Here is a 12,448-nt window from a genome sequence, read left to right on the forward strand (position 1 = left end):
GCACACACAAAACAGACGCCACACAAATGTCTTTTTCCAGGTAATGGGATGCAGCGTCGCACCCCCTGGTAGAGGGAGCCGAGCTGGGGCAGGTTTGGTGTGACGTCCCCGCTGGGCTCCACAGTGCGTTCCCCTCCCATGTCTGCTCATCCCTCAACTCATTTGCACGTACCCGGCTCTCACACATGTGCAAGTGTTCACAAATTCACCGGCACACATCCAGACAGCACGCACACACTGATCTGCACCTGCTCCCGCTTTGTGCCACTTCAGTACCTCTCATTGATGACGCTGCGTCACTCCTTCTGTGTCGGTGTTCTGACATGCATAAAAACACACATTCTATCTCTTCCTGTCTGCTCTTTTTTTCCCTTCTCTTTTTGTCCTCCAGGTTGTCCTATCCACGACCTCTGTCTTCCACAGTGATTCCTTGCCCTGAAGCAAATGTGCAGATGCTCTTTGTCTGACTGGAGGTGTGCATGTGTGTGACCTTGTATTGGATTGGGAGAGGTCAGACTTCTTTTTGGTCTGGCGCACTGAACTCAAGCTGCTGGTAATGGGTGTCCTCCATCGTGGCTGTTGCTTTTGTGTCTGAAAATGAGATGGATTTGTTGTTTTTTTTCTTTTTAAAAAAGAAAGTAAGGCATGATAGAAAACCTTTATTAACCGGCTTAAACATTAACTGGTGAACCAGGAGTTTGAGCCTCACAAAAATGTTTATATCCAAAACTACAACTTCATTGGTAGGCGGCTATTCTAAAATTCAGCTAAAAATACCAGTGGCAAGAACATAAAAACGGAGTATAAAAATAGGAAAGGGGATCTTTCCTGCTAGTCAGGGCACAGTTGATGATTCTCGAGATATATTCTAGATAGATTAAATAGTTCGAGCTTGTAGAAGAGTCACTGATCCCCTGCATTGAAAGGAATCAGTTGCGGGGGTCAAACATCTGATCAGAATGTCTCCTTTACTCTTTACTTTCACATGCAACCAGCCTAATGTGGACCTCGACTTCTTGAAGGCGATTGCATCCAGATAGTCATTACTGACTTGTTGTGGAGTTTTTAGTAAATCTTCTGCGAGAGCAAACCACAATTAGCTGTTGAGAACAAGAGGTAGACATCACTCTCAGCTCCAACATCCAATTTTCAGAACTGACAGGGATTATTTAGTAAGTTTAATGGTTAATGTTCTTTGTTGAGGATATTGTCATCCAGTAGAAGCTCAAATCACACTACGGTCTGCTGAGTGAGCGTGTAGGTGATATTTAATATTTAAAGGTCAAGCAACTTTTTTTTTTACTTCCTGTTTTGTGATCATCTGACAGCAACAACACTAACCACTGGCAGACAACTGCAAGCACTTACAAAATGACTTCAGCAGAAAATATTTCTCCAATTACGAACCGCAACAAAAACAAGCTTTTGGCACTCAAAATTTCAACACCACCAACAGATGTTGCCAACATCTGTTTGACAGAGAATCTAGTGGATGATATCTACCAGAGTTGACTTGTGGTGTCTTGCACTGCCAGTCCTTCCTAACAGTCCTAACAGTGTGAGCATGAGAACAGTTTTGAGGAGCCAGAGTTTTTTACAGCGTCTAACTTAAAAAAAAAAAAATATATATATATTCTTAAGGGGCCTATCACTTTGCTGAACAGGATGCTTCAGCAACCAAAGTGCAAACTACAATCTCTTCCTGGACCACCCCTATAAAGCCCAACAACTGTTTTTTTACGGGTTGTGAGTGTGTGTGCATGCAGATAACAATGTGTTTATGTCTGTATTTGTACACATGATGATTTAGAAATGCTTTATGGAATATTGTCCTCCTCTGCGATATTTCCTTTGACTCAAGATCCAAAACACAGACATTTATCCACATATACTGTATCTGGGCATGTTGAACCTCAACTATAAACTTTTTGCAGCTTTTAACACAGCTTTGTCTGGATATTTGACCACTCTCGATATAAAAAATGATAAGGCACTGATATAGACAATATCACTTTGAATTTCTAAGAGAGAAATTCAAATGATTTATTTGACCATGCGACTCGCATGGATCCATCCTATGAGCATAGTTCAACAAAAATTTTCAAATCAAAATGACTTTGAGGTCATTGCAGGAGCTTGATGTCAGCATGCTATAGCCATCCCAAAATCAGTGTGTGTTGGGAGCTTTGTGATGTTGGAACACCCCTGTTTCAACCATCTGACACAAACTACCACCCTCCAGAGAAAGGAAATTGGCTTAGACCAGCAAGGGAAAAGCCAGCCGTGATCTGGAAACTGCCGCTACACCAGTTTCAATATCCACAGTGAAGTCAGTAAAAGTTTGGACTCAGAAAGAAACCCCAGATCCAAAACCAACAGGCACGACTGAAATTTGCAGTTGCTCTTAAAGTCAAACCCAATGTCTTGGGTACGGTTGACTGAATGAAGTACAGTTAAGGCAGTCAAGTACCAACTGTTAAGCATCATACTGAGGGTACTGACCTCAAATCAACAACTAGTTGATTTAAGGTCAACAACTACTTATATGAAACTAGTGACCTCAAATCAACAACTAGTTGATTTAAGGTCAACAACTACTTATATGAAACTAGTGACCTCAAATCAACAACTAGTTATATGAAACTTGAACACAAACACAAATATATTCTTGTATTTTGCAGCGGATAAAGGAAATTCACATGATGCTTCTGGAAGTTGGGAACTGGCCCATTTTCAACCCATTTTGAAAATGTTAAGAATAACATTTATAGGAAGTTCAGGACAGTTAACTATATCTGTGTGGATCTGAAAAAACAGAAAGAAAAAAAAAGTTTAAACTTGAGCATCCTACTTGCTTTGAAAAGTTTAAGCAGTTGTTTGCTGTAAAGTTATTCTAACTTGGTAAAATAAGCCATTAAAAATCAATCCCCAAATGAACAATTTCGGATTTGTAGGCTATCCAACACAGGCAAGTCACCAAATCAGTGATGGTGGGTCACTGAAATAAAAGAGCAACATGAGGGGAAGAGTGGAGAGTGTGAACCAACAGCCAAGGAAAGGAGATGAGCAAATGTGGGAGAGTAGGATTACTGAGGAACTAGAGGCCAAATATAGAGGAAAAGAGCACATGAGGGGAGATTGGGAAGAAATGGAAGACCAGCGGGGGGATAGGTGAGAAACAGTGCAGTGATGGAGAGGGAGAAGGGAAAATATGAAATGAGAGTAAGCGAGGGTGAAAAAAAAAGACGGAGGGAGCAACGGGAGATAAGTGGCAAGATATGAAGCCAGGCGTAGGATTGGAGCGAGGCAACGAAGGGCAAAAGTGACAGAGTGATGCTGCGAGATCAAGGCAGCTGGGGGAGGAAAAGATGCAGAACAACAACAAGGAGAGGAGAGGATTGGGGGAACGGATGTGAGATTGAGGGCACAGAGACAAGGGAGGAAAAAGAGTGGGAGGGTTAGGGAGAGATAGATTGAAGCTGCAAGATCAAGGCAGATGTGAGGAGGGTTTACGGCGAGAAGGGGGAGGGCATAGCAACGAGGCGAATGGAGGGATGCAGGGAGGAGAGGAGAAACGGAGATCGTTATCGCTGGGCCGTGCTGCCTATCGATTTGCGTCAGTGTCTCGAGCCCTGGTGAAATAACAGCGCTTGCTGAGATGCAGGCACCAGCCGTCATTAGCTAAAAAACATAGCTCCGAAGACACCTGGGTGTGCGGCGGGGGCTCGCGCCCGTGTCAGCAGCGCGTGACCATCTGGCACGTTTGATGTCCCCCATGATCGAGACCAGTAAGCACGTTAGAGAGAGACAGATGACAAAGTTTGAGCACTTTGTAGGAGAGGAAAACAGATTGCTGGCAGAGTAAAAGCAGATTGCGTGAGAAACCAGCAGATTGTGGCAGGAAGAATGACGGACAGACAAAGATGCTTAAAAGAAGAAGAAGAAGAAACAATCAGGCTACGATGTTTCATGTGGCGTTCCTTTCACTTCGGGTGACAGATATATCGGTCATTTCTCACACTAAGATGAAGGAAGACAAAGTGAGCACCCTGTCATCCCTCTCTTTTCCCGCATGTGGTGCAGTGTGATGGTGGCAGTGGAGGTGATATGAGCGTGTGTGTCTCACCAGGGACTGGGAAAGTGTGAATATGACTGTGGAACTCTGCCAACTGAGCACTGGAGAGGGGGAGAGGAAAAGAGATGAGATGGAGGAAAGGTGGGGAAGTTGGAGGGGATGAGGTGGGGGGGTCCCATCCTTTGTTCTTCGCTGATGAAAGACGGACTCGGATCTTCTACTCCCACTCCAGCTTTCACTGATGAGCCCTGATGCGTTAGGGCCGAGCGCGTGAGTAGAGCGAACACACACACATTCACGCACACACATGCAGGCAGACAACGGTGCATGCACAGCGGCCTTATTTCACTCAAGAAAGACCCAAATGACTCCCCGCTCACTAATTAAACTTTAATCTCCAATAGCTGCGCACAAATTACCTGCCACGCCACTGAGCGCTGGATAACAGGAATACGTGAAGAGAAAGAGCGAGAGAGGGGTGGACAGATGAGGCGCATTGAAGGTCACGCTACCTGTAGGATAAAATGAAATGTCGTGCGTTTCTGGCTCTGTATGAGCAATGAGCATCTGTGTGTGTGTGTGTGCCAACATCCATTACCATGGTGTTTAGATGTTTTTTTTTCTTTTATGTGTGTGTGTGTGTGTGTGTGTGTGTCGAGAGGGCTGGGAACTCCTTAATGTTGCATCACACACCTGAATGTTATCACACACATGCAAAGTTGCAGCCAAGTCCTCACATCCTCCTCCTCCTCCTCCTCCTCCTCCTCCTCCTCCTCCTCCTCCTCCTCCTCCTCCTCCTCCTCCTCCTCCTCCTCATGGCCTCGTTCTCATTACGCTCTTTTTCCAGGCACATCCTCTGCTAGGACACGCAGACTCTCCGCCATTTTGTGCCACACAGCAGAGGACAGCCACATCAGTGTATGTATGTGTGTGCATGATGGCGTGTGTGGCACATGGTTAATCACGAAGAACTAATGATAATTACGACCACTTTCCATCCAGTCCTCTATTTCCAAGCTGGACTGTTAGTTTATATGTGTGGTTGTGGGTCTAGTGTCCATCAGTGAACCACTGGCAGGCAAAATTACCGACATGGAACCTCAAAACTCTCCCTACATGCCACATTCACAGCTGTATAGTTCATATTATCCCATCAGTGGCAAAGATAAAAGCCTGTTTGGTCAAAAGTTAAGTTAAGACTTACAAATGATCAGTATCTTACATGCTGCATCAAACTCTTTCTATGAAAGTTAGGCAACTATGTGTGTCTAAATGTCTGAGTTTGAAATATTTTAAACCAAACAAAAAAGCAAAATGGTCTCCAGGATTCATTGAAAGCCCAAACATCTTCTTTTCAAAGTTGCTCAACCTTAGTCATGTTGGAATGAGAGAATTTATCAATTGATATGTCAAAGTTCAGAAACTGGTTGCACATGATTGTTTTTACAAAATAGATTATTATTTTTTTTTTTACATTATTTTAAAAGAAAAACTGTAAAAAGTCATGTATCGTGTTTTAATTGTATGCACTACTTTGAACAATCAAATTTGCTTTCTGGTTGTAATGTGGCAAAATGTGACTTTTTTTTTTTCCCCTGAATCTGGATGCCTTAAGCGAGACGATGAATTTTCCACCAATGTGGAGGAAATATAAACAGTTGTCATCATTTTACAGTCAAGAAAAACATCTTCCATCCCCAGGCTATATAGTATTTCACTTTGCTGTATTGATGCCTGATGTGCCGGTGTTTTAAAAAAAAAATTTTTTAAAAGATTTTTATTTCTACATTACTGAAAATGAACTATATAAAGAAATGTTTTTTTTCCTTTCTTAAGACTAAAGAATTTATATAGTTTTTCATAATGTTTTAGTTGATTAATGTCACATTGCGAGAGAGTATATGTGTTATAGCACAACGTGAGAAGAATACACTTTTGTTCTGCGGGACTGAGGCAAAACAAAATTGATCCAGAAAACAAAGACATGAATAGAAAACAAAAAACAGATTCACAAACACACACAAAAGGACTACGCAAACCCCCAATGTACACAACCACGGTAAAATGCACAAAAACTGAGTAAAAATGACAGAAGTTTAATTTACTGAGGTGTTGTGCGTTCTGTGATGATGAGTCGCAAGAAAGAAAGGTTGTATTAGTTTAAAGATGTCTCAGATTAACTTGAAATCTGCCATTCAGTGTGCCAGTCTAGATGTCAAAGTGAGTTCAACCTCAAAGCAGACCAAAATTTACAAAAAGAAGTCTCCATAAGGTCTGAAACATTATTACGGAACCTAAATGCACCATTCCATGAAAACAACCTCAGGCCAACTGTGAAGCCTGGAGCTGATAGAGTCATGGTTTGGGGATACTTTGAAGCAGGAAGTCCTGACCAACTCACCATCTTAGAGCACATCATAAATTTTCCTGTGTATTATAGAGGGTGCTTGAAGAAAATCTAAGAGCATCTGTAAAAAACAAACAAACAAACAAACAAAAAAAAAACTGATGCAGAAGTGGACCCTGCAACATGACAATAACCCAAAACTAAACAGTAAATCCACTGAGAATTAAGAAATGAAAAGTCCTGGGTTGAGTCAAAACCCATCAGCTGGCTCCTTTTCATACCATAGAAAGTAGAACAAAAAAATAATAATTATAAGGGGGTAAAATTATCAGCACGTACTTTAGTGTTGTACTTTAAAACTTGCTGATGTTTTTATACAAGTTTTCATAATTTAAATCTTCTTCTCAGACTGCTGGGTTTTTCTTAAAAGATGCCCATACCTTACTGCAGCTGTTTTCTGTAGTGCTGAATAGCTTCTTCTTGCACAATGTTCTTTTCATTTGTTTGGTAACTTAAATATTAGTTTTAGTAGCCATGAATTTGGTTTGTAATTACAATTTCAGCTTCTCCAATAAGCTAAGACAACACTCGTAACAGTTGCAGTGTCAATAAAAAAAACCTTAAAAGCTCTTAACACTTTCACGGTCTATCACCTATAAAAGTAAGCCACAGGCTAGAACAAAAGACAACTTACCACCTCCTAACCCTTTTATACCAGCTATTCATACAACACAGCTCCTGTTACAAATAGTTGGAGATGAGGTTTTGTATCAGGGACAATCAAGGATACGCCCGTCATGCAAGGATGCTAGTGTGTGGAATTTTGTGTATGAGTTAGCCTCTTTGTGTGTCGGCGTGTGGGCGTGTGTGTGTGCGCACTGCCCGCCATGCGTGGCTAGACAGAGTTAGGTGTTCTGGGAGGGGCTCTGGCACAGCGGTGTGCCCATATGCTTGTGACTGAGTGGCGGGCATGGGGAGGGCAAAACGAACGGAGATGGGATGTGCACTATGCCTGTGGTGCATGACTTCATCCCTCCTGCAGGCACAGAGGGCACCGAGTGAAGCTGATTTACTAAAAAACATGCTGCTAATGCAGGAATAAGAACAAGGGAACAAAATAACAAGCAAAAAAGACAGAAAAAAATAATCTCCGCAATTAAAAAACATACGCGTCTCTCTTTTTCATCCCCTTTTTCGAGTTTGTTCCGTGCGTCTGTTTTTCAGAAGACTCATTTAACTTTGCAACACCAGAAAACAACTTTTCTGATTATCCGTGAAATGCATGCATCTAGTTAAGCAGCCTAACTCTTTAACATTAAGCTCATAAGACTCTAGTACGGATGCGTCTTGATGTCTGTTAGGTGTGAGTTTGTGTGCAGAGCTGACATTGCCACAAGGTGGCTTGGTCAGTGCACCGAGATGCAGCTTGCGTCATCTGAACACCCACAGACTTTATCAGCGTCTCTCACACACACACACGTTTCCAAAATCTGTAGGAAGAGGCATTTGGATCATGACACCGTGCAGCTGCATTAACACACGCCCAAGTTTTAGTTTAATCCAGAGAGACGTGAAGAGCAAGCGATGCCTTTGAAAGTTCATTAGCAGGCAACTCCCACAAACACGGAGACCTGCAAGCAGCTCGTGTGATTTGGAGGTTGTTGATTTTATAACTTTTGATGTAACCACATCAGAACATCAAACCCATTACGCCAATTTTCTCTTTAGGGTTAGATATTACATGCACTCATCATGGAAATGCTTATGATAAGTTTTAGATCTTAAAAATGCATTTGAACCTATATTTTTGCATTACAGAGCATTCAACGTCAATAACTTTTGAAAGGATAGCTTTAATTTTTGCTTAATCTAAATATTTATGGTTGTAGGGTTACTTTTAAGCAAATAGAGATTCCAGGAAATTCAACATGAATTCAGACTTGTACAGCCAATTCTTGTTTTTAATAATAGACAAAGTACTTTCTTTTATAATCAGCCTATCAGCCAGTGCCACTGGAGAAGGAACAGTTTAAATGCTTCGGCAGAAGACCCAAATGTGAACACCAATCTTGTCCATGATGACTGCAGGTAAACTTTTCATCAGAATTGTGAATGTTGTTAAGTGTTTGGCTTATAAGCTGCGCCATTCGGCACCTAGCAACCAACCTGAAGCCAATCAGTGCGCCTACTTCCATGTATCCTTGACAACGCAACACGATTCTTCAAATGTACATCCATGCAGGCCCCATACAGCGCTTTCAGATGGCGGGAGCCAGACTTTAGGCAGCATTAAACCTTAATTTTGGACATTAGTGTAGCGAAGATAAACAAACATCTCAGAAAGATTGGCTGAGGTTTCCAAACTGTTCAACAGGGTGGGATTTCGCAGAAAATGCTGCTCTTCTTCCAGTAAAAAGTGGAAGTGCACTGCTTAGAGCTTCGCACTCAGGCAGATGGCGAAAAGAAAGGCTGATGGAAAATTTCTCTTCCAACACGCTCATCCTCTTCTATAAACTGAAAATAAGTGCATATGGACGAAAGAGGAGGAAGCCAAAGAAGCCACTACTTTGCTGCTTGCTTAGGTTAAAGTTAGCAAACACTGAGACATCATTTTCTATGTTAAGGCCCAAAATGAACCAAGCTGTCATTTCAGTTTTTATGTATGACCCTAAGGCTTCATGTTAAAAGAAGGCAAAGAGTCTCATTGACTCCCTAAACCACCATAGAGATGATCACTTCCTATTTTAACCCCCCAGACATCCTCTATTTCTCCTTCCCGCCATCCCACGTCCATTTCTTCTTCCTCTCTGCTGCCTGTTCCTACCTGTCTCATTTGCATAGGATGCCTTATTTGCATACATATGAGCTAAAGAGAAAGGGGATTTGGGAGCTGGAGGAAAAAAAAACACAGGGGAAGAGGAGGAGGCGAGATATGCAGGCAGGCGGCTGCTGATGAAAAGAAATGAAAAAGGGGCCTTTCAGGAGGAAGCTGCATCCGCCACCCTTCTCCCTCTCTTTCTCTCTCCGTCTCTCCTGATTTTTTTCCCACCTTTTCTCTTTCAATTCTGTTCTCGCCCTTTAGGTCGCACCTTAGAGAGCGCCTGCAAAGGCCCCATTAACGTGAAATATCAGGCCGAGAGACGGAGAGGGCGAAGACGGGGAGGGGGAGAGAAAGAAAAGGGGAACAAATAACCAGCAAAAGAGCAAATGCAGCGTGGGCCAAGTAAGAAGAGGGGGATAAAAACAGAAGAGAAAAGAAAAACAAAGAGAAAAAGCTGACAGATAAATACGGCAAAGGAGCTTGTGTGTACGTATCAGCCATATATTCCCTGCAGCAGCCTGGCTCTGTGTTGCTGCGGCGTTGCTGTTGCTGTGGTGGCGATGGATGGTTGCTTCGGCAGAGCAACATTGATTGGTTGTGAAGTAAATCCCCCCGTTTTGTAAGCCCCGCGGGGTGAGCTGCTTCCCTCTGAAAAGGACGGAACATGACAAGCCCCTTTGCTTCAGCTGCACATTAAACATGTACACCGAGGGTGCAGCAAAATATCCTCGCACATCCGCTCATAAAAAGAACGAAACATAGAGGAAAACGTGAGGAGCAACCCATCTCCTACGTCTCCACATCAGGACAACCCAGATGCAGCCCATGAAATCCGTCCCTGGTTGCACACAAATACCTTAGCGTCTCACACACAGAAACACACGCCCCCCCCCCCCCCCCCCCCCCACAAACAGCCATATTTATCCCACTCGCTCCTGCTAATTGCATGCTTCTAATAACCTGGTGTAAATAGAAAACAGAGCAGTGCTCTCTCTTGTCTCTCGTCTCCCCGTGGACAGAGTCCAGACGTGAGGCAACTGCAGAAGCCAGGAATATGAAAAGGCAGCTGGAGATAAGAGAAGGGCAGATACAGATGATTGTGTCTTGTTTGTGTGTTTGTGCATTGGCGTGCGTGTTCGTCTTCTGCTCTTTGTTTGATCTCTACAGCCGGGCCCAAAATGGTGCAGCAACACTGGAATAGCATTCGTGCAACACACATGCATAGACATGAGCAACAATGCACTGATCAGTTTTGTGACCTATTTCTGTTCTGTTTTTTTTTAAAGCTTAGACATTTTTTGCTACTGAAACAATGTTTTTTGTTTAAAACAAAGACAAAATAATAAACAAATTTGTATTTTACATTCTAATGATAGGCAGGCCTAAGTTAAAGTACACTGACTTGCCAAGGACTTCTTAAAAAATTGCATGGTTTCTAAGAAAATTGTACTCAAAATGCTTACATTTGTTAATAACACCTGATTCGAAGTGGCTTCCACTTGTTCTTCTGTTCTGATGTTTCACAATTTATTTGGTGATTGCTACAAACACGAACATAAATACATTACGAATGTAAATATTTGCAAACAGAGACGCAAGTCTGTTTTCGCTCGGCCTACGCAATATGCGGCTTCACAAGAAAATGGCTTCTTCTTTTAGCACCCGAAAAACTTGGGTTTATTATATGTTACAGGTTAAACAGTATTGCTCTTTTAATTCTATAATTTTTCAGGGGCACAATTAGAACCAAATTAGCAGAAGCCGTGACAGCGAATATGCTCACAGACAAAAAAGTTCTTGATATAAATTAGATCCAGTCTTGAATTTCCTTTTTTGTAGTAACAACTTCTGCTCCGAAGAGTGTTTAGGTCCATGTAACCTGGTAGCATTAAACCAACAAAGTTTGGATTTTTTTAAAACTAAAAAATTTGGACTCCAGAAGATTTTTTCCTGTAAACTTTTACGGAGGAATGCTACACGGACCAATCGTGCTACAAGCTACAGACAAATATCTGTTTGTACATGTTTGAGAGTGCGCGCACAAGCGCATGCGATCACTTGTGTGTGAGGCATCTCCTGGGTACCATCAGGAGCGGGTAGAGAGAGGACAGTCTGCGGGGGGAAGGGAAGGGAGAGAAAGTGATGAAAGGTGGCAGGGGGTAAGGAGCAGGGATGAAAGCACGGAGGGTAAAAAGGGCAGAGAAGGGATGCGAGAAGGGAGAAACAAAGGGGAGAGGATGTGCCGAGCCGGCTTGAGGGAAAGAGGGAAGGACAGATGCACTGACTGCTGATTGGACAGAGAACAAGGGGAGAAGCGAGGGAGAGAGCAGAAGAGGGAAAGAAAGAGCCTGTCACCTCTAGTCAGCGGCTATTAGCAGCAGCAGCAGCTCTGAGACACCATCCCTCATTCTGCTCTGCCAGCGCTGGCACAATTAGACACACACACACACACACGCCCACACGCGCACGCATGCACACATTCATACATCCATCTTTCTGCTCCCTGATTCTGTGTGTGTGTGTGTGGCTGAGACTAATTGAGAGAGTGCGTCAGGCTGGGCGCAGTGTTTTTTTTGTCTTGGTCTGCTATGTGTGCGTGCGTGTGTGTGTGTGTGTGTTCACGTAATGAGGAGGGAAAGAGAGAATGTCCTTGCGTTTGATCTGCTTGTGTGCATACGTCTGTGCATGCATGCATGTGTGTGCAGCACACAGGGCCCCCTGCCCAGGCCTGAGAGTGACTGATAGAGTCCATGCCAACTGGAGCTGCATGCCACAGTCTCCACGCCTGCACCCGTGTCCCGCCACTGCCAGCCCCCTCGTCTCTCATCTCTCCGTTTCCCTCTGTCGGCCTCCTCCTTCTCATCTTCCTCAATCCTTCCAGCTTCTTTTTTCCCTGGTTCATGTTAAATCGCTTTGTTTTTTCAGGTTTTTTTTCCCGGCAAGATGGCTCTTCCCTTTTTCCCTCTCATTTGATGCCCTCTCATCCTTGAATCTGTTTAATAATTGAAGCTCAACCTGCCCTCCTCTAATTTGTCTCACTAATTTGTCGGTGCGTCCATCTGATGCACCGACGCCACATTTCGTTACAGCCTTTCTGTTTTTCCCGCTCTAAACATTTTCTACTTTTACCTTCCACCTCGAAATGAACCACTTTTCTTCTCTGTATTTTTTTTATAATCCTCTAGTCATCTTCTCTTCTTCCTTC

General features: G+C 43.1%; 1 protein-coding gene across 2 annotated transcripts in view; it reads right to left on the reverse strand.

Moving 5' to 3' along the window:
* Positions 1–12,448, reverse strand: part of rai1 (retinoic acid induced 1) — a 63,365-nt gene that overhangs the window by 22,625 nt on the left and 28,292 nt on the right. The gene's annotated exons all lie outside the window — the stretch shown is intronic.

This window comes from Xiphophorus couchianus, chromosome 16 (genome assembly GCF_001444195.1).
Source record: "Xiphophorus couchianus chromosome 16, X_couchianus-1.0, whole genome shotgun sequence".
Taxonomy (NCBI): domain Eukaryota; kingdom Metazoa; phylum Chordata; class Actinopteri; order Cyprinodontiformes; family Poeciliidae; genus Xiphophorus; species Xiphophorus couchianus.